The sequence below is a fragment of the Trichechus manatus genome, unplaced genomic scaffold, assembly GCF_000243295.1.
Source record: "Trichechus manatus latirostris isolate Lorelei unplaced genomic scaffold, TriManLat1.0 scaffold00107, whole genome shotgun sequence".
Lineage (NCBI taxonomy): Eukaryota > Metazoa > Chordata > Mammalia > Sirenia > Trichechidae > Trichechus > Trichechus manatus.
This window is the reverse complement of record NW_004444043.1, coordinates 3,351,583-3,374,765: the sequence shown is the minus strand read 5'-3', so window position 1 is coordinate 3,374,765 and position 23,183 is coordinate 3,351,583. Positions and strand designations below refer to the sequence as shown.

The window sequence follows — 23,183 nt, the reverse complement described above, 5'->3', positions numbered from 1 at the left end:
TGCGCCTCACAACAAGATTAAGACTCTTCTCATTTTTATCTGAGCACCACCGACCTTGCCCTGCATCAGTGGCTCTGTGGTTTCAGTCTTCCGTGTAACTCTAGAGAACTGCCTTATGTCTAGGGCAAATGACAGTTTTAGATTGCTTGAAAAACTTGTTTAGAACTTGATCTACATTGTGCTTCCAGCATGACTCAACCGTTGGAGTAAGTACAGTAGCGTAAAATATCAATCTATAATTTGAAAAGAACAAGTATGGTCACATTTTTGCGCTGCAATCTTAAGATACAGATTAGCAGGGCTGATAACTTACAAGAGTAAAAAAGTTGAAGGAGGATAAAGAAAATATTTTCATTCAAATATATACAGATCCTCAGCTTAAACACTCACTGTTCTTCTAGGGCTCATCTCAACTTAATACCTTATCCTCATATAATGATTTCTCTGTTGCAGTTTAGTTGGAACCCTCAAGCACCTCATCTCTGCAAAAATTCTGTCCTAATAAAGAAATAGCTTTAAACAGAAAGGGGATTCATTACCAGGAAAGGCAGCAAACCAGTTGGGTGAGGGGGCAGAGACAGTAAACGCACCTAAAATACTCTTCAAAAAACTAGAGATCCATAGTTTTCACAAATGATAAATCCTTCTGAACTGCTCACATCCAAAACTCAATGTCTGGGCCGGAAGAAGGCTGTGTAGGATGGATCTCAAGCTATTGGGTGCTGGGCAGCTGCTGGGCCACTGCCTTCGCCCAGTGCTCTGGGTACCAGCTCTGGAGGCTCGCAGTGAGGTGCATGAGATGGGATGAGAAGGCTCTCTACCTGAGCTCACTCTGAGATTCACAGCATCAATCCTACCCTGTGCCACTCCTATAAAGCTGGGATACAAGACCATGTGGTTGGTTCTTAGGCACTCTGGACAAATGAGGGGTCTTTACTGTAAGGGCAGAGACAGATGAATGAGAAGGAACAGGACAGGTGGAATTGACAATTGTCTTCAGGTGAGGATACTTTGTGTCAACAGGAACAACTCCCTCGCTCTCACGTACCTCAACTATTTCCCCAAACCCAAATGCTGCTGGGACGAGAAGCTCCAGGAAGAGGGGGCATCCCACTCCCGCCCTCCGCCATAACAGATAAGGACAAAGATTTGGGACCGGTGACCAATTCCATGATCAAGCTGGTACTGGTTCTGGTTTCACAACCACTTGGTGACCTCAGGGACACATTCTTTCAATTCCCCAAGAATCAAGTTTCTCCAGTTTTGTGAAGTGCTGTTAGCTTTGCAAATTCAAAGAAAATCTTGATGCCTGCAGTCCCTGGTCTTGGGCTTTTCAAAGACCTATTATTCCTCTTCCAGACATTTATGGTTGCTTTCCACATAAGAAAATGATGACTCTACACCAAGTTCTCCCCAGATATATGACAGTTTCCCTAAGAGATGCAGAAATGGGCTGGATTTCCCAAGCTTCCTTTGGGTCTGCTCACTGATTTCTCTAAGTCAAGGGCAAGTACTAACTTGTTCTACTGTGAAGTGCTTGGGAGAGAAATATTGCCAAGAGCACCTGTGGGCAATTCCCAGTTATGTTCTCTCCTTGCTCCCAGGGATTCATTGCTTTCCTTCTCCCCACACCTCTTTGGGACACATTGCAATTCAGTCATTTATTTATTCAAAATCTAATGAAGCACCTATTATGAACCACATCTTTTGGAACTTTTGCCTTCTTCAGGCAATTTTAGGCAATTGGAAAATTATGGGTCAACTTGAGATTTCCTTCAATTCTCACTTAATATGTAACATATAACTGGCATGACCATATGTCCTAGTTTGCCTGGGACAATTTTAGTTTGTGCCTTTTGTGCAAGCATAGCTGTTAATAATGTACACCTTTACTCACAAAGTTGTTTCAGTTTGAATGACAAATTATACGGTCACTATTATGGATTGAATTGGGTGCCCTCAAAATAAGTATTAAAATCCTGGTCATATGCTGTTATGATTAAATCATGTTTTTATGATGTAATCATGACTGAATCAGTTGGCCGTGGGTAGAACAGATGACCTTCCATAATGTAATCATCTTCCATAGTGCAGTCTAATATAACATAATGAATCACTTGAGGTCTTATCAGTATAGTGTGGGTCTTAAACCTAATCACTTCTGAGCTATAAAAAAAAGCAGATTAGACACAGAGGCAAGACAGAGGGAAGACTGACACCATATGAAGATCATCCACAAGCCAAGGAGCCAAGGGGCCAAAGAATGCCTAAAGCTACCAACAAGAAAAGAACCAACACAGCCAAAACCCTGATTTGGACTTTTAGCCTCCAGAACTGTGACAAAAGAAATTTCTGTCTTTTAAAGCAACTCACTTGTGGTATTTCTGTTACAGCAGCACTAGGAAACAAAGAGAGTCACCCTACTGACAACTAGATCCACCTGCAGTTCTTGTAGGCTTTGTGTCAGGTGTGGGGAACCGTAGGAGGGGAAGGACGTCTATTACAGGGACCACGCTTGGGCTCAGCTCTTTTCAGAGGCAGCCTTGCAGAGAGGTTAAAAGCATAGACTCTGCATTTAAACTTTCAAATTCTGCCATTCTCTAGTTATATACACATGAGCAAGGTATTTGACCTATCTGTGCCTCAGTTTCCTCCAATGTAAAATGAAGATAATAATAGCACTGATTTGATGTGGTGGTTGTGAAGATAACATGAGTGAATAAATGTCAAGTGTTTAATACAGTGCCCTGAACATAATAAATACTATAAATGTTTTCTGCCACTAATGATTGCCCTGGACCCAGTTTCTAGTCTTGGACATCTACATATTGATGTGACACAAGAAAGGTCTACCTTCAGGGGAGATTTGGTACAAAAGACTTTGGTTTAGATATTGGTAAGTTCAACCCAATCAGATCCTCTTTTTTAAGAAATAAATGCTGAATGAACAAAGATAAGGCAGGTCACTGAAGTTCAATACCAAGTGACATAGAGCTGCTGTTCCTACAGTTTGGCCCAATCCCAGAATTTTTAGGACCTACAATGCATGAACTCTCTAATGAAAATAGCCTTGTATCCCACAATCCTTGTTATAATCTCCCATCAGCCAGCTTCATCTGTTGGTAGCTCTTCTCTGCTAGTTCAGAGGAGTTCAGAGGAAGAGGTAATGAGGAAGTCTGGGCTCCCAGACCTTGACATCAACTAGATCCTTCCATTTCTGAATGGTTAATGCACTCAGCTGCTAACCAAAAGATTGGAGTTCAAGTCCCCACCCAAGAAGCACCTCAGAAGAAAAGCCTGGTGATATATTTCCTAAAAATCAGCCATTGAAAACCTTATAGAGCACAGTTCTACTCTGACACACATAGAGTCGTCTTGAGTTGGAACTGACTCACAGCAACTGGTTTCTTTTTTACTCTCGGACTACAACTTCAGCTCCCTGAAGCACATAAACCCCTTCCATTAGTTGAAGCACCCACTGTTCCTCCAATCATTTTCCCTCATGGCTTCAGCTTCTCTGAGTACAGGTTCCTCTTGGTTCTGCCGTCTGTTGCCACTGGATCTGTCTCTGGGCCCCTTCCAGGCCCCTTGCTGTCTTCAGTGTTACAGCCCTTGACTTGTGTTACAGCTCTTTTAGGAGGTTCCTTGCCTTCTCTCTCTCTCTGCTTCTTCTCTCTTCTCTGTTCCTTCTGCTTCTCTTCCTGCTTCTTTCTGTCTCAAAAATCTCTGTGTGATCGGCTGCATATACAACAAACTCCTCATTAATTCCAAGTCATGACCCTCCCGCCAGCACCACAAACTGACCAATCCCCTCTTGGTAGGCCACAGACACTTCATTTGCATAGTAGGCTACAGACACTTCATTTGCATAGTCTATTGACCATACTAATCACAGGGCAGGCTACAGCCCAATACCAGATGAAATGTATCAAACCACAAATTGTTTACAGCTTACCCAGGAAATGTCAATTAACCTGGACAAAAGTAACAAACCCTCTGGGGTAGAAAACTTGGGCAAAGGTAACTCCTCAGGGCTTAGGAGAAAAATCTTCCAAACTGTTTTTCCAAAATACCAAGGCAAAAGGCCACGTAAAGGTACTCATTCCACCACAGTGGTAGAATTCTCGCCTTCCATGCAGGAGACCCAGGTTCAATTTCCAGCCAACGTACATCACTTGTAGTTACCAATTGTCTATCGGTGGAGGCTTGCGTGTTGCTGTGATGCTGAACAGATTGCAGCAGAGCTTCCAGACTAAGACAGACTAGGAAGAAAGGCCTGACTATCTACTTTCAAAAATTATCGAATAAAAACCCAGTGAATCACAACAGTCTGATCTGCAACTGATCATGGGGATGACACATGACTGGGCTGCATTTTGTTCTGTTGTACATGAGGTGATGGTGAGTTGGAGCCAACTAGGCAACAGCTAACAATGACAAGTATCTGAAATTTGTTTTGATCAGGTTGCATGTAAGAGGATGCCCAGAAATTTCCCAGCAATACTGCGATCAAGGAGTCTCTGAAAATGCATAAGAGTTTCACCCCTACCTTTAACTGGCCTATTTCTCCAGACACATGAAGAGCCAACAAAGCTTTTGTCTTGTGAATCTGCTCAGGAAAAAGAGGCAAGGCTTTAAAGACTGAGTTTAGGCTTGGAGGAGAAAAAAGGAAAGAAAACAAGCAAGAGGGAAAAGGAATCATTAAATATATGCCAGGGTCATCAGAGCTTCAGCTAAACAGGCAGATAAATAGCAAGCAGATGGGAAATGAGGAGAAACTCTGGCAATAAAGAAGCCCAATTCAAGGAATCTGGACTTCTTGGACTCAAGATTCCAAAATAAATGCTTTCTATGTAAGTTCACGAAATTCCAGTAAACTTTTGTCTGGTATTTTATTTGTTTTATTTTCTCTGTGGGTGAGGGGGTGAGGGTTGGGTAGTCCTGGGATTTTTGTTCTTTAATCTTTTCAGATTAGTTCTGTTTAACTCCAAACGACTCCCTTCTGCACATGGGTACGGGCAGACATTGAACACCCCGGCTACTGTGCTAGCATCTGCAAGGTTATGATAAGGACCCAACATGTCTCCTCCGCATGCCTCCTGCCCCCACCAGAGGGCAAAGAAAAATCCTGGTGTTTCTAAGCTTTTTCTGTGCACACAGATCGCCTGAGGCTCTCGTTAAAATGCAGATTCTGCTTCAGTAGGTCTGGAGTGGGGCCTGTGAGTCACATTTCTATCAAGCTCTCAGGTGATGCCAGTGCGGCTGGCCTGGGCACCACACCTTGAGGAGCCAGGCTCTCAGCCTCCCACAGTGGAGCCAAAATGGGTCACCCAGGAGGCAAATGAGACACCCCATAGACTTGCAGGAAGAAGGTTTAGAATTCTATTTAGGTTAATTTTTATCAAAAAAGTTTCAGCTTTACCAATCTCCACAGACACAACTCCTTTCACCTGGCCCATCTGTTGGATGCCTCCCAGGAGGTTGTGTGAAAAGAATCCTGTTTCAAAGCCAAACCGAACCCATTGCCACTGAGTTGGGTCAGACTCAGCGACACTATAGGGAAGGGTGGAGCTGCCCTCTAGGGTTTCCAAGGAGCGACTGGTGAATTTGAACCGCCAACCTTCTGGTTAGCAGCTATAGCTCTTAACCACTGTGCCACCAGGGCTGGAAGACCTGCTCCCATCCCATTGCCATCGAGTCAATTCCGACTCACAGTGACCCTATAGGACAGAGTAGAACTGCCTCCTAGGGTTTCCAAGGAGCGATTGGTGGATTCGAACTGCCGACCTTTTGGTTAGCAGCCGTAACTCAAAGGGTGGAAATTAAAGTCTGCAGCTCAGAGAGGCTACCAGGGGTGGGTCCCCTTGTTCAGCTTCCTGCAATAAACTGGAATGTGTATGTTCCAGAATTTATGGAACACATCATCTAGTTTCAACTAAACAAATAATTAATTATAATCATATAATTAATACATAACTAATTATATAATATGGAGCCCTGGTGGTGTACTCGTTAAGAGCTCAGCCGCAAACCAAAAGGTCAGCAGTTCAAATCCACCAATCAATCGCACCTTGGAAACCCTATGGGGCAGTTCTACTCTGTCCTATAGGGTTGCTATGAGTTGGAACAGACTCAACAGCACCTAACAACAACAACTACATATAATGTATAGCTAATATATAAATAATAAAAAATCTCTCACAAAGTGTCCAACAGGCTTAAAAATGCCAAGAAACTACTAATTAAAGATAACATTAAGAGTCTACATTTGCCAAAAAATGTTGGTCCAGAAATCCAAAGTCATAATGAAGATTCTTTGGAATATGGATTTATACCGATCTGTAATGATGATCCTAAAAATTAGTATATTGCATCTGGAAATATTAGTAGTATATGCACACAATTTTAAAATAATCATATCTACCTTGGGAGGTGTGCACGTGCAAACATTATTTTCTTGCTGGTGCACGCAGTCAAGGTTTGGAGATCAATGCTCTACACAACCAGCCTGGACTCCCTTGCACCCTGGAATGAACATCCTGGCATCCTTTGGTCAACCTCCCAACCTGTGCCATCTCCAGTCCAGCAATCCCCCACCATAGACATTGTTTTAGCTGAAGTGGAAGTAGGGAGAGTCAATGATCTCAAACGCCTGCGAGGGTCAGGGAGAGATCATAAAGAGGGAAGATGGTAATAAAAACAACCGTACAAATGTGATGATAAATAGAAACTGACTCTGGGTCTCAGCATTGAGAAGACAACTGGGAGGGGTAGGGACTGTGGCAATATGGAAATTACATGCCCTCTACTCTCTCTGTTATCTGCCCCTATGTAAATGCAGACTCAGAGTTGCCAGATCTTCTCATGTTTCAAGGAAAACATACATTTGGAATTTCACTGGATATCATCCAGTGTTTAAATACAGGAGTGCACGCGTGCATACACACGCACACCCTTGAACTTGCCAAGACTTTAAGCCGTGTTCAGAACTTGAACTACCAGACCATCAACTACTCTCTAGGTAGCGCAAAACCTTTCACTATAGCCACATAATCATAGTTAATATAACGAAAGAAATGTCTCATTAATTCCTGCTGTGGAGTCCCTGGGTGGTACAAACGGTTAAGCACTCTACTGCTAGATGAAAGGTTGGCAGTTCAAGTCCACCCAGAGGCATCTCAGGAGACAGGCCTGGCAATCTACCTTCAAAAGGTCACAGCCTCGTAAACCTTATGAAGCAGTTCTACTCCGCACACGAGTCAGAACCGACTCCACGACAACTAACAACAACGACAACCACCCAGAGTCCCAGAGTATCTTCTCCACAACTTGGTTGTTAAACTTCTCCTTCAATTCTGTGAGCCCCCATATCCCTTCCATTACTTCCTTTTCTTGCCTGAGTTAGCCAGTGTCTGCCACATGCAATCAACGAACCTCAGCTGATGAAATGCTTTGTGTCGCTCCTCATTGTATTTCAAATGAATGGGGGACATCAAAAAAGCAAGCAGGATTTGGTGATTTCTTGACCGTAATGGAAGAATGACTAAGGGAAACTGTAGGAATTTTATGTTTGGCCCAACACATTCCTCAGGAACAAGGAAGCCAGGTAAGCAGATGATTACTAAGTGTCTGAGGGCTGAATGAACAAAAGGATGGGAAGAGATGGACAGTTCAATCAAAGCATTTAATCAGAGGATAGAAAGGCACAGATAAGGCTTCACAGAGAGGAGTCAGGACAAATAAAAATATAGTCAATGTAGAAGTCCAAGTTCAAGCCATGGGTTAGCACATACAGCATAGAAGTTGCTAACCATTATCCAGTGATGTCCTCCTTCCACTGTCAAAGCCTGAATCCAAATCAGAGGTCACCTCAGCCCCAGGAAGTCCTGCTGATGTCCCCAGACAGGACTGGCAGCTTTCTCTGTTCCATGAATACATATTGAGTGCTCACTCTGTTGCTCTGAACTACTATAATCACAGTAAATTCTTCAAAGGAGGGAACATACTTTAGTAATTTCTTCGCCATTGCCTGAAAGTACCCCGCACACAGTCTAGGTTCAAGGAATGTTTGATTGTCATGTTAAGTTTTAAAAAAATACATGCAGAGCTAAAAAGGAGAGCTGTTGGTTTGTTTTAGACATTAGCATTCCAAGCATCTTCATTTTTATTCCATTTACATACAGACCCAATGCATTTTTTTTTAATCAAGTAAGGATTAGGTGCAAACTGTTTGCGCTTGAATATAATGGTTTGAAGTTTGAACCTTCCCAGAAGTATGGTGGAAGATAGGCCTGGCAATCTGCTTCTGTTAAGATTACAGCCAAGAAAACTCTACGGAGCAGTTCTACTCTGTAGCACGCGGGGTTGCCATGAGTCGAATTCAACTCTATGGCAACTGACAACAACAACAACAAGGAATCACAGAATCTTCTGGTGCCACAGGAGTCTATCTGGGTCAGTAACTTTTAGGACCAGTTTACCAAAATCTGGCCTTGGTTTTCATGGGTTTATTTCTTGCGACCCCTACTGGCCTCCTGAGCAAATAATCAACTGTGGGGACACTTTGACTTTTTGATAGGCCAGGCCTCTTCATTTCCCTCATCCCCTTGAGGGCAAAGTTATTTGACTGTGTCTGCCTTAAGCAAACTGTTAACATTGTCAGTTTATTTGACTTTGACCTAGAAATTTTATTCATGCAAAACAGAGTGAGCTACCATTGTATTAGGAATCCAGGGTTCCTGGAAGAGCAAAGAACACTCTTTGTTCAATGTATTATCTTGGGGTTCAGGCATCACTTGTATTTCACCCTCAATGGCCACAGCATGAGTCAGCCCTGCTTTTATAAGTCCATGTTTGTTGAAAGGGGAGGGGATATTTGTTCGTCCAGGTTGAAGAAAGCGCTGAGGGGAGCTGCATATTGCCTTTTTCCTCTATCCTCAGGTTATAACCTTTTGTCAGCACAGACTAGGCAAACTGTCAGTTACCTAAAGCGACAATGATAGTTGAAGTCGCCTGCTAAGATACTGTCTCTTGGATGGCCAGCGTTTGATTTTAATTAAGTGTGGCCATCCAGAGTTATTGCCTGAATTACTGCCAAGCACTTGACTTCTTCAAATGATCTCTTCTATTCAATAAGAGTAACATCAATGCTCCTTCCCACAAAAAAGGATAAGGGAACTAGTGCCAAAGATAAGGACGTTTGTTCCCAGAGTGGACACTAAAAAACAATCTCAGTTTTGAACTTTGCAGAACTCCCCATCATTTTTCTAACCCTTTATAATTTCTACCTAGAACGTAAATTTTCTAGGCTCAGGCTTTCTGTTGAAAGAAAGATGTATGTCCACGTTGTTGAGGGAACTCAGATAAGGTCCACAACAAAACCAAAGTGACCTACGGACATACGTGGTAGTACGATTTTACATTTTATACTTGCAAGAGAACCATCCATCCTCTTTGCTTCTCACCTGAGGAAATTTCATAATAGGGTTACTAGATGTCTCACATTTCCCACGACTGTCCTGGTTACGTGTATTCTGTCCTCCTGTCCCACGGATCTTCTCACAGTTGTCCAAGCATGTGAACCTGTTTCTGCTTCAGAATGTAGCATCTCACAGGGTGAGGGAAATAAACTTTTAAAAACCCATTCCCCACGGGACAAGCAAAGGTCACACACATTTAAAAAAAATAAGATTATGTACAAAATTATATTATTACTTTTTAATACACACATCCCCCTGTAACCAGCTCATTTTCAGAGAAGTAAGAAATTCTAGAACTGAAGTGAATCTTCAACCAGTTAAACCAGTTGTCGTCAAGTCAACTCTACCTCATGGCGACCTCATGTGTGTCAGAGTAGAATTGTGCTCCACAGGGATTTCGATGGTTAGTTTTTTGGAAGTAGATCACCAGGCCTTTCTTCTGAGGTGTGTCTAGATTAGCAGCTGAGTGTTTTAACTGTTTGCACCACCAGGGACTTCAAAGTGGATCTCAGACCTTATCTTACTTTTCAGATTGGAAAACCACAAAGCGAAGCATCCGAATGAGGACAAACGACATGCCACACACATTAACATGTTCTTAAATATTTTTAACTTGCTACTGCCACAGGTCAAAACCATAGACAATATGCCAGGCTTGGCTTTGAGGCAAGAGATTCTTTTTTTAGACATAGGGAAGTGTGGGTCACAACCTTGAAAGAATCAGTAAACTTACAATCATCTTCTGTTTAGTGATAGATGGCGGATGACAAAGTTACTGTGCTCTAAGGAATGAGCTTTGCCCTCCACGAAGGCAGACACCACACTGGAATACTGCATTTTCAGGACAAGCAACCACCGTTTCCAAGGAGAACTCTGCTGATTGTACCCTTTCAACAAGCCAGTGTCTTCCCTCCTGCGTCAAACTGCTTCCTTAACATCAGGCCCTCCTGGTCGAAACGAATGCTCCATCCTTGCTCCCGGATCTTTGAGTATGTGGTGTGAAGTTATAGGATGATACAGTTACTAGATTAAAAGAGAAAATAAATTTCTCTCCTTTTTTATCTGTGTACACCAGATGCGCTAAGCATCCAGGCTTTAGAATCAAATGTCCCAGGAATCAAATCCGGTCCCTCCCTTCCTAGATGTATGACCTTGGATGACTCGCTGAAGTCTCTATTTTCTCATGTGTAAGGTGTGCCTGACCTCAGCCATGGTGTTCTCAATCTCCTCATATGCATGCGAAAGCTGGACAATGAATAAGGATGACCGAAGAACTGATGCCTTTGAATTACGGTGTTAGTGAAGAATATTGGCTATACCATGGACTGTCAGAAGAACAAACACATCTGTCTTGGAAGAAGTACAGCCAGAATGCTCCTTAGAAGTGAAGATGGCAAGACTTCTTGTCATGTACTTTGGACGTGTCACCAGGAAGGACCAATCCCTGGAAAAGGACATCATGTTTGGTAAAGCCGAGGGTCAGCGAGAAAGCAGAAGACCCTTAATGAGATGGACTGACACAGTGGCTGCAACAATGGGCTCAAACATAGCAACGATTGTGAGGATGGCCTGATGCAGTGGCTGCAACAATGGGCTCAAACATAGCAACGATTGTGAGGATGGCGCAGGACTGGGCAGCGTTCCTTCTGTTGTACACAAGGTCACTATGAGTCGGAACGGACTCGACGGCACCTAACAACAACAACAACAAAATTTTTGTGGTTGTTAGGATGAGATGGTTTAATTTATGTAAAACATGTAGCACAGCGGTATGCAATACAGTAGTAGCATTGTGCCTAGTTCTCTTTGGTTTAATGCAGTATTTAGAGTGGGCCAGATTATTCTACCGTCCGGTAAATCCATTCCCTTGCTCAAAAACCTTCGATGGCTCCCCATTCTAAGAAGATAAGGTTCAATCTTTCTATTCTGGTATTCAAGGTCCTTTGACCTGCTTTCCAAATAGATTTCCAACAATGCCTCTCAGACACTCGATGTTCCAGTTTTACGGGAACCACTTGAGTTTCTTGTTCATGTCCAACCCTTTTCTCTATCAGCCTGGGGTGCTTGAACCCATTCTCTACTATTTAAGTTAGAGGTTGTAAACTAACAACTGTGTGTGCGTGTGTGTGTGTGTGTGTACGTTTACCCTTATGAGATCTTAGCTTATATTTATTAGTTGTCAAAAATTTGGGGATTTCACCTAGAAAGTGGATTTCACAAAATATAAGATCTAGCCATTTTGGGCCTACATTGCCATGTGGCAACAATTGGACTGGACTGAGTAGTGACCCCCACTTTGGGTGAGACAAACCTTCTCCAGTTTACCCTAGTCATCACCACTCTCTATAGTCTTGCACCAGCCTGATTTACTCATTAGGTTGCCTGCTTGGACCTCTGAAGACATTTGAGCTTGCCATTCGTGAATCCTGATCTAAATCTTGTCCATCCTAATCTCAAATATTAACTCCTTCCCAAATTCTTCCTTCAATTTTCTGTATTAGAAATAATTTTTCTCTCTCTTTTTTAGCACCCATTTGTATTTATTACTGTATTTGTCACTGATATCCTTGTAATATATTAATTTATGTTCTTCCTTTATTTTGCCTCCTGTACTACGAGCCCCTTGAGACAGAACCCATGACTGGACTGTGCCTGGCTGGGTACCAGCAGGCATTTGATAAATAATTTAATCTAAGCAAAAACCAGATAATCTAATCATGGGAATTAATCAGGGGCATCACCACCCTGTCAGTTCATCATACTGCGGTGGCACGTGTGTTGTTATAATGCTGTAGCTATGCCACTGGTATTTCAAATACCAGCAGGTTCATCCATGGTGGACAGGTTTCATCAGAGCTTCCAGACTAACACAGACTAGGAAGAAAGGCCTGGCAATCTACTTCCAAAAATCAGCCAATGAAAACCCTATGGATCACAACAAAACATTGTCTGATATAGAGCTGGAAGATGAACCCCTGAGGTTGGAAGGACCTTAAAATACAGCACGGCCGCAACAATGGACTCAAGCATACCAACAATTGTGAAGATGGCACAGGAATGGGCAACGTTTTGTTCTGTTGAAGCGGGGTCGCCATAAGTCAGAGCCCACTCAACAGCAACTAACAGCAACAATCAGGGGAAGGTCATGTTTTACTAGGCATGCAGATTTTTCTTCGTGGGCTGGGCTAAGTTTCAGTCACCAAGTAGTCCTCCTAGGAAAAGGACACAGAGTGAGGGGAAGGAAGAAAGGCCTGCTGGGGAGCGGCAGGGAGTCACATTGATAGGCCTGCTGCCCAACATCAGATTTTGTCCTAGGTTCATTGGAAGGGAAAATTTCGACGCTATAGGACAGAGTAGAACTGCCCCATAGGGTTTCCAAGGAGCAGCTGGTGGATCCGACCTTTTGGTGAGCAGCTGAGCCCTTAACCACTGTGCCACTGGAGTTTCTTTAATGAAAGACGTGCTATAATCTTGTATTTGGTTAGCACTTTATTTTGTTCTGTGCATTGTCACGGACACTATTCTATTAGAATCACACAAAAACCTTGAGGTAAGTAAACAAACAAAAAACCAAACCCGGTGCCATCAAGTCCAATTCCAACTCATAGCAACCCTATAGGACAGAGTAGAACTGCCCCAGAGGGTTTCCAAGGAGCAGCTAGTGGATTCAAACTGCTGACCTTTTGGTTAGCAGCCAAGCTCTTCACCACTGCGCCACCCGGGCTCCAAGCAGTATTATTACCCCCAATTACAGAGGTGGAATCTGAAGCTCTACTTTGCATAAACAAAATAGTCTCTTTTAACAACTCCTGACTTTTGAAAGCCGAAATGGACGCAAAGATCTAGACCGCAGAGCAGCAAGCTGGAGGGTAATGTGTTGGCTTGTGTGGTCTGAGCTGTGCTCTGTGCTGTCACAACATACCCTGCAAAGAATCACCATCACTGTCTTCTACAGCTTCTCCAACTGTGCTGTTCAACTACTTATTGGCAATGCAGAGAAAGGGTGAAATCCAGGTCAAGAGTGTACATGTTGTTAAAGGCTACCTTTAAAGTTCTTTTCTTTTTTCTCTCTCTCTCATCTTACCTAGTGAGCAAATGAGGTCTGATGATGCTGAAGCCACCTTTAATTGTACAGTTGTTCGCAGTTCAGAAAGTACTTCGTAGAACCACTTCCTTTTTGCCTGATGTATCAGCATCGAAAAAGCCTGTTCACAAGCCCAGCTTTACTGGCCAGATTCTCTGTAGCAGAGGAGTGGGAAGTTGGGGGTGGGGGGTGAATTACATCACACTTCACAGACTAAATAGACTAAATAAATTGGAAATAGTTACAGAGATAACGAAATAATTCAGTAGCCGCATAATGGAGCAACAGGCTCAAAAAGTCTTAGAGAATAGGGCTGGGAGGTTAAAGACTGCAGGAGGCCCATTCCTTGATGCTTGTCGTTCTTAGCTGTGGTCAAGTTGGCCCCCAACTCATGGTGACCCCATGCACAATGGAATGAAATGCTGCCTAGTCCTGTATCATCCCCATGATGGATTGCAGACTGGACCATCATAATCCAGGGGGTTTTCACTGGCTGATTTTCAGAAGTAGAGCACCAGGCCTTTCTTCCTAGTATATCTTATTCTGGAAGCTCTGCTAAATCCTGGTCAGCATCAGCACAACACGCAAGCCTCCACAGACAAGATGGTGGCTGCACATGAGGTGCATTGGCCAGGAATCCAACCCAAGTTTCCTGCATGGAAGGCGAAAATTCTACCACTGAACCACTACTCTCCGCTTTCTTGATTCTAGGTCCCTGTTCTTCCAGATATTCAGGTCTTCTAGGAGACTGTGTCTTCCCTGCCAAAGAAGGCAGTCAGAGTTTCAGAGGCACATCAGCACTCCCCAGCCCTCAGAGTGGTTGAAAGAAAGGTAGGTTTCCTGGACCATCCCATTGCTCTGGTCTCCAGCTAGCCCTAAATAGGATAAGAACTTCAACCAAATCCAAATATATTTTACACCCAAAGTTTCAGGTGTTCATGGGTAGCCTGCTGGATTCTGAAGAGCCTGAGCTGAGATTACACCCAAAGCAAAAGAGCTTGTCAGTCTTGGTGAAACTCCTCCCTCTCTAAACTGGTTGCCATCAAGTTGATTTCTACTCTTGGGGACCCCATGTTTGTCAGAGAACTGTGCTCCACAGGGTTGTCAACAGTTGATTTTTTGGAAGTAGATTGCCAGGCCTTTTCATTCAAGGTGCCTCCAGGTGGACTTGAACCTCCAACCTCTGGGTTAGAAGCTGAGTGTATTAACCATTCACACCACCGAGGGACTCCTTCCCTAGTCTCTTAATTTTGAACTGGGTCCCATGCACCACTTGAAAACTTAATACTTCCACTGGTGTCTGTAAAAGATGAAAGGACGTGTAGGACTTGTTCAGTGTCATGTGAAACGCCCTCCTGAGATATAGCTGAGTTTGTAGCTAGCAACCCTTTCCCAGAATGGAAAACACTATGTTCAGCTTTGCTTGCCCAAGTTTCCAGGTTTGCCCAAGTTTCTGGTCAATGATGGCACTGCCCCCATGGACGCTGGAGAATGGCCTGTACTCCACAAGTCCGTTCCCACTGCAAACAACTCTGTTTTTGCTTACAGCAAGAAAATACTAGCGTGTTATAAGAATAAAGACTACCACAGGCCCTTGGAAACAGGAAATAAGCTACTAACATTTTGTCGTAAGTGTGGGGAATTAAACTAACCCTTCAATTTTACCCCTGTTGGCCTAAAATACCATTCCCCAGAATTTCCACCACTCTTCCATGCCCAGATCAAATGCCACCCGTTGCCAGAAATCTTCTCTGACAAGAAGAGAGGGAGAGTACTTCCAAACTATTAGAACACTTTATACCCCTTGATATGGATTAAATTGTGTCCCGTGAAAAGATATGTTGAAGTGCTAACCCCTGATACTTGTGAAGATGACTTTGTTTGGAAATAGGGTCTTTGAAGATGTTATCAGTTAATTTGAGGTCATACCAGGTGTGTATGAGGTCATACTGGGTGGGTGCTAATCCCTTCTGAGTGGTGTCCTATAAAAGAGAAGAGACTGATACAGGAAGGACAGCAATGGGAAGATGCACTGCAATCAAGGAAGGCCTGGGGCTACTATAAGCCACTGAAAAACCAAAACCGTTGCCATCAAGTAAATTCCAACTGATAGCGACCCTATAGGACAAAGTAGAACTGCCCCACAGGGTTTCCAAGGAGCAGCTGGTGGATTGAACTGCTGACCTTCTGGTTAGCAGCCGAACGCTTAACCACTGAGACACCAGGGCCCTACCAGAAGCCAGGAGAGACAAAAAAAGGATCTGCCTTTACAGACTTAAGGGGGAGCATGGCCCAGCCAACCCGTGGACACACATGACCCATGGCCTAGCCTCCAGAACGGTAAGACAATAAATTTCTGTTCCTATAATTCACCCAGTTTGTGGCATTTTGTTCCCTTTGGCACTAATCATAAACGGCTACCTGATGTAGTTGCTCACCGTGCTTCATGTCCCTGATACTTCTTGCCACATCTTGCATATTTGTATTCTCCGTACCACTTGACATGATCCACCAGTGCACGGCTGATGTTTGATGACTGTTTGATAAATTAGCATCTAGATTTATCCCTACTGCCAAAATGCTCCTTGCAAGCAAGGATGGTGAGACTTCATCTTGCTTGCTTTGGACATGTCATCAGGAGAGACCAATAGGTGGAGAAGGACATCATGCTTGGTAAGGTAGAGGGTCAGCGAAAAAGAGGGAGATCCTCAACGAGATGGACTGGCACAGTGGCTGCAATAATGGACTCAAACATTGCAATGATTGTGAGGATGGCGCAGAACTGCTAACGTTTCGTTCTGTTTATACATAAGTTCTCTATGAGTCAGAGCCGACTCTAAGGCACCTAACAGATTTATTCCTTGGCTTAGCTCACTAAGCATTTGCGGAGGTTAAATGAATGAATTACAGATAGGAATGTGCCTTCTCTATGCCAAGTAGGCGATCACAGCTTTATGAGGACAGAGGATGATTAATGCCTTCTTGGAGACAAATGCCTTCCATACTTCTTCCCAGCTCTTTATTCAAATTGATAAGAACTATCACTTATCACAGGGGCATTGGTGGTTCAGTGGTAGAATTTTCCCCTGCCACGCAGGAGACCCTGCTTCTATTCCAGGCAATGCACCTCATGTACAGCCACCACCCATCTGTCAGTAGAGGTATGTGTGTTGCTATGATACTGAACAGGTTTTAGTGGAGCTTCTAGACTAAGATAGACTAGCAAGAAAGGCCTGGTGATCTGCTTCTGAAAATCAGCTAATGAAAACACTATGGCTCACAATTGTCAGATCCCCAACTGATTATGGAGATGGTGAAGGGCTAGGCAGTGTTTCGTTCTATTGTGCATGAAGTCGCTGTGAATCGGGGCCAACTCGAGGGCATCTAACAACACCATCATTTACATGTACACGTCCCATGTACACTGTGCTAAGTAAGTGCAATACACACGCCCTGCATCTTGCAGAAGAATGAAACCAGCAGTTATTCAACTTCTCCGAGCCTAAGTTCACACAGATAAGAAGAGGCAGCCATGGGATTTGGCCTCAAAGCCCCTGCTTTTATCCAGCACACCATGCTACTCTCTTCCAGACCGTTGTTCCCAACGTGAAATGCTGATTGTGTGATTATAAAACGCTGTGCTTCTCATTTCCTTTTCATTGCCTGCTGCTCTTAACTAGCCCACGCAATGACTTGACAAGCATGTGAACGTGATAAAGTAAATTCTGGATGGCACCACAGACAGGAAATGAACTTCACTGTAGCAAACTTCAAACTGCCACCATTTTGACAAAAGAGAAATAGAGAAGAAGCAGTCGAGGCTTTTAGGGATGCTGTCAAGAGACAAGCGCCTCTTCGTAGATCGGGTGATTTTTTTTTTTTTTTTTTCTTTAAACAAAGACAAGATACGAGTCCTTTGGAAAATTGCCCAAGCACAGGGCTATGTTTATCTCCCACAACAGGGAGAATGGAAACAGCACGTGGCGGGCTCCGTCAGACCGGCAGGGAGGGGGTGGCTATCTCCCTTACAGACCAGAGTCTGAGAACACATTACTAATTGCACTGCATATAAAAAAACGTCCAGCACTGCAAATGCTTCCGAACATAAAAACGCAAAGCCGCTTCACGTTCTTCTGCATTACAACACGCTTCTTTCTGAGTGCCAGCTACACCTACAGCCCATCGTCCGCAGACAGTTTCACTAAACAAACGTCATTCACTGCATTGAGGATAAACATCAATGTCGGAACTGGGAAAAAGAAAGAACCTTCTTAATGGTTTAAACTGGAACACTTAAACCATGTTAATGGAATTGATTATAAGGACTATGAAAGCAAGACAGGGTTCTACATTAATTTCTTGGTTTCCAGCCAAAGAGACTGGTGGCATATAATATGGCATTGCAAAATTGATTCTCGTTGATTGTTTTAACGTAGGATTGGAAATAGATATCTGATTAAGAAATTGTAAAAGCCACCTTTTAACAAAGGTGCTTGCTCTTGCCTCTCCCCAGCACGCTGTAATGAATGTTTCTGATGTTGTTGAGTGATATGCTGCTAGATTACGTGCTCATTGGGGTTATAGTTCTCATGGGGCCATCAGAGAAAAGGAATAGGAATAAAAGATTAAGCCGAAAAAAAGGTCAAGAAGGGAGAGGGTTGACATGTTAACCAATGTCATAAAACAATATGTGTACTGACTGTTTAACGAGAAACTATTTATTCTGTAAACCTTCACCTGAAGTACAATTAAAAAAAAAAAAGATTAAGTTGATCCTAAAATGTTTTACTCTTTTAGCTCATGTCTTGAATTTCAAGCCTGGCTGAATTTATTAAACAGTGATTTTATAGCTAACAGTAACACTTAAACAACATTCCTCAGGACCAAACTCAACCCATCAGAACGGACCTGAGGACTCAAACATCTTGCCTACATTTCGGTCTAAAGATGCATTTGTACTGTGTAAGCTCCTTTTGGCCTCACAGCCTGAACTTCTCTGGAGAATGGACGAGCAAATTTAACAGAAATGGCTGTTGAATGTGCATGGAATATCCTTAAAGACAACACCAAGTTTGAAAAACAAATCCGACATCATCATACCCAATCACGTTGAGGAACGTGGAAGATGAACAACTGCCTCTGCCTCAATTCAGAAGTTTCTCCTTCTGATGCATTTTCTTTGGTGAATTCCTTAAATACTGGTCTTGCCTCGGGCTCTATCCTTGTCATTCCTTTTGGTAGACTCTTCCCAGGATACAGACAAATAAAACATTTGATAAAATTCTCCTGTTAGGGATGGAATGGTGTCCCCAAAAAAGATATGTTGTGAAGTCCTAAGCCCTGATAGCTGTGAAGATGATTTCGTTTGAAGATATTATCAGTTAACATGAGGTCACACTGGAGTGAGGTGGGTCCTAATTCAATATGAGTGGTATCTTTATAAAAAGAGAAGAGACAGAGAGACGGATAGAGGGAAGAACATCTTGGGAAGATACATCCACACACCAAGCAATGCCTGAGGCTACCAGAAGTCAAGAGAGACAAGAAAGGATCTTCCCCTAGGGCCTTCAGAGAGAACACAGCCTGCTGACACCCTGAACTTGAACTCCTAACCTCCAGAACTCTGAGACAATATATTTCTGTTGTTTAAAGCCACCCACTGGGGGCACTTTGTTCGGGCAGCCCTAGAAAACTAATACATCACCCTTTTGATTTTTTCCAATGATTTTTCTATTAAAAATCTTGAACATACGGAATCTCTTTCCTTTTGTCTATACTGAAACCTGACTGGCATATTACTTAGCCCATTTAGTCATTTTGTGTTAATTTAGCAATATTTTACGGGGTTAGGCAAAATACTCTATTTCTTTTAGGGGCTCTAACATCTAAAAAGTTTGGAACTGATACAAGTACAGTCCTGACAGCTATCTTTGTTTCCATCCCTGTAACTAGAACAGAAGAGGGAACAATAGAGAAATATGTGTCAACTGAATGAACAAATAGAAATCCTACTCATCATTTAAGATCCAGCTCAAAATCCACTCCCTTGAAGACTTCTCTAGTCACCAAAGGCCATGGTGATTCCTGACTCCATGTGGCCTTGGTGTCTATCTCAGTCATAAAGTGCTCACAGCCCCTAAATTTGTAGTTATTTTATATATTTATCTCCCCAACTAAACTGCACCTTCTCAGAGCTGCTTGTGCATACTCCTGTGTTCCTGCGTGGTGCAAACAGTTAACATGCTCACTGTTAAATCAATGTTTGAAGATTCAAGTCTACCTAGAGGTGCCTCGGAAGAAAGGCCTGGTAATCTACTTCTGAAAAATCAGCCATTTGACAAACTTATGGAGCACATTTCTACTCTGACACACATGGGGTCATCATGAATCAGAATCCACTCAATGACAAGTGGGTTTTGTTTGTTTTCTTTTTTTTAATCTCTCACAGCACCCGGTCTGTTGCCACATAGACAATGCCTCCTGCTCAACAGCATTTCTCAGTGAATGTAAGATGTAAATATACCTTCAATCCAGGACACCAAAGGAGTCCCTGACATATATTTAGACATTCCTATGGCTCCTGAGACTCAGGGAAGAAAACAAAACCAAACCCGCTGCCATTGAGTGGATTCCAACCCATAACCACCCTACAGGACAGAGCAGAACTGCCCCATAGGGTTTCCAAGGAGCGGCTGGTAGATTTGAACTGCTGACCTTTGCGTTAGCAGCCAAACACTTAACCACTGTGCCACTAAGGTTCCAAGAAAGCAAGAAGCTGGGATAAAAACCAGTCTTCATAAACTAGTTGCAGTCAAGTTGATTCGAAGTTACCTCTGGGTGAACTTGAATCTCCAACCTTTCGGTTAGTAGCCGAGTACATTAAGCACCTGCACCACCCAGGGACTCCACTTGTCAGAGAATTTTTGCTAATTTTTGATCCAGTCACTAGTAGAATGCAAAACACCAACTCAGCTCTAGGCAAAGAGCCAAGAGGGCTACTGTCCCTGCTGTATACACTTGGATTATGCAGCTTTAAACAGTGGTCTCCAGGAGTCTGTTAAAGAAGTGAAAAGCTCCATAGTAGGTACTAAGCCTGATGGACCAGTCTATTCAATACTGTGATCAATTCATTATTTGTGGAGCACCTATTCACATCTAAATAATAAACCATGAGCTAGGGATATAAAAAATGATTCATGCTGCCTCCAATCTCAAGGGGTCACAGTCCATTAGGGGAGACTGACATGTAAATACTTACTAAGCAATGTAAGAAATACGAAAATAGATTCACGTATCAAGTACTACAAGCACTCAGAGAAGGAAGTGACTAACTCAGTTGAAAGCGTCAGGAAATTGTTCACAGAGTAATTGATATTAGAGTTAAGCTTGGCAAAATGAATGGGATTTTTACCAAACATAAAGTACAGAAATGGCTTTTTGGATGGTGGAAAGAGCACCAGCCAAAAAAACAGTAAGCCTGGAACAACCACTGCTGTTAACATCTTGGTTTGAATTTATTTGTCAAGTAATTAGGTCACTTGGTAAAATGAAGCCCCTGGGAGAAAAAGCCACCGAAGAGAGAAGTTTGGAATGGGGGAAGGAGAAAAGGTAGGTCCCGCTTGCTGGAACAGTGAGCATCCTTGTAAGGGACTGTGAGCAGTTCACACTCCACACAAAGGCTGGTGAGTCGGGCTGAATCTGATTTGTTCTAAGAGGCGACATTTTTCTAATTCCCACAAAGGTTCTGTTGGTAAATAGAATTTGGTAGACATGTAGAAAGCAGAGGAGTCCCTGGGTGGTGCAAACGGTGAAGTGCTCAGCGGCTAACAGAAAGGTTGCAGGTTCAAGCCCACTCAGAGGAGTCTTGGAGGAAAGGTCTGGTGATCTACTCCAAAAAACCAGCCACTGACAACCCTATGGTCACCATGAGTCAGAATGGACTCAATGGCAACTGGTTTTTTGATTTGAGTAGAAAACAGAGGTGAGGGGGACATGGCCATCAGGTTTGTAATTTACATAAGCCTGACCTGAGGGTGCAGCATCTGCCAGCCCAGGGGAGCCCACCATGGTCTGTTTCCATTAATGGCTAGGTCAAGTACCAAGTACTGATATATTGGTCAAGTGTGTGCTGGACCATGAGTTGGCATGTGCCTCCAATCTAAGGCATTTCTCCTGGTAAGACATCCCTTCCACCCCCGGCATACCAGGTAACATCAAGATTTACAATGACAGGTGTCTCTCTCCTGGGACACAGAGGCTGGTGGCAGAAACGAAGACAATTAAATTTTTAAAAATGGGCAAAACCAAAAATTGTAACTCTAAAGTATGCACTTGCACTACAAAGTACCATATTTTTATGCAAACAACGCCTGCGTCCTACGTTTGTCTGCAAACTGCTGCTAACCGAAAGGCTGGTGGTTAGAACCCACCCAGAGGCACCTTGGAAGAAAGGCCTGGTGATCTACTTCCCCAAAAATCAGCCACTGAAAACCCTATGGAGCACAGTTCTACTCTGACACGCATGGGGTCACCATGAGTCAGAATCGACTCAACAGCAACTGTTAACCTTTGTATTTATGGCTTCTTTCTTAACACTCAAACTGCACCAAAACTTTCCCAGTTGAGGAATCTTTATCAGGGTGACTCATGGGCATGCAATCTGGGCAGTCACACAGGGCCCCACACTTAGAAGGGCCCATGCTCGGTTTAATGCTCTGCTGTTGCCAGCTCAAAATTCTTGATTTTTGCACAAGGGGCCCTGCATTTTCATTTTGCACTGGCCCCACAATTATGTAGCCAGCCCTGAACTTTATTTAACCTGCCACCCAATTCATAAATGCCCCACATGTCCTAGATACATTTTGTGGTTGCCAACTCTTCACTGCTGTCTTTAAAGTAGAGCAAGCATCTAGTCATGCCAGGTTCTCAGCAAATCAGCAATTCTCAAAGCTTGGCCCACAAAGCTCTTCACAGAAAAGGTCAGGCTCATGTGGTCTGTTTTATGGGTATATTCTTCTTCCATGAATAATTATGTTTATAGTAAAGCCAGACATCACCTCCTACTGTTTCAAAAACAATACCCTTTCACTGGACCATAACACTGTGATAGCTTCTATGTGTAAAAATGGAGTGAGTGGGGTCTGAAATGTTTTGGTCTGATGACTAAATATTCGTGTCTGACAGCCAGTGATGCAGACCCCAAACCAGGCCTACTTGTGTGATCAGAATGAGCCCCAGCCACCCTACGGTCTCTGGCGAAAGTGGCAGGAACTCAAGTACTGGCCTGGGGCTGTGCTTCTTAAACTGGGGAACAGAAACCAGAGGGCTGCCAGCAGCGTGTGTGGATACACAAAGCCACAGGGGAACACCTAAAGAGTCAATATTGTTCCAGATCATTAATCTGGAACATTATTTTAATGTGGGAATAAACATTTTAGACCATAATGTAAAGTCCCCATTAATTTTTGTAAATGTAAGACTTCCGAGCTACTTCCTGCTGAGATACCGTCGTTTGAGCTTATGTGCTACATGCCCGGGGCTCCCCATTCACTCTCCTCTGCTATTAAAGACACTACTGTGTCTAAAACCACAGAGAAATATGCAAAGGTCTCACAGGATGA

At 43.3% G+C, this 23,183-nt stretch overlaps 1 protein-coding gene across 1 annotated transcript in view; it reads right to left on the bottom strand.

The window, feature by feature from the left end:
- Nucleotides 1-23,183, bottom strand: part of GNA14 (G protein subunit alpha 14) — a 211,554-nt gene that overhangs the window by 152,497 nt on the left and 35,874 nt on the right. The gene's annotated exons all lie outside the window — the stretch shown is intronic.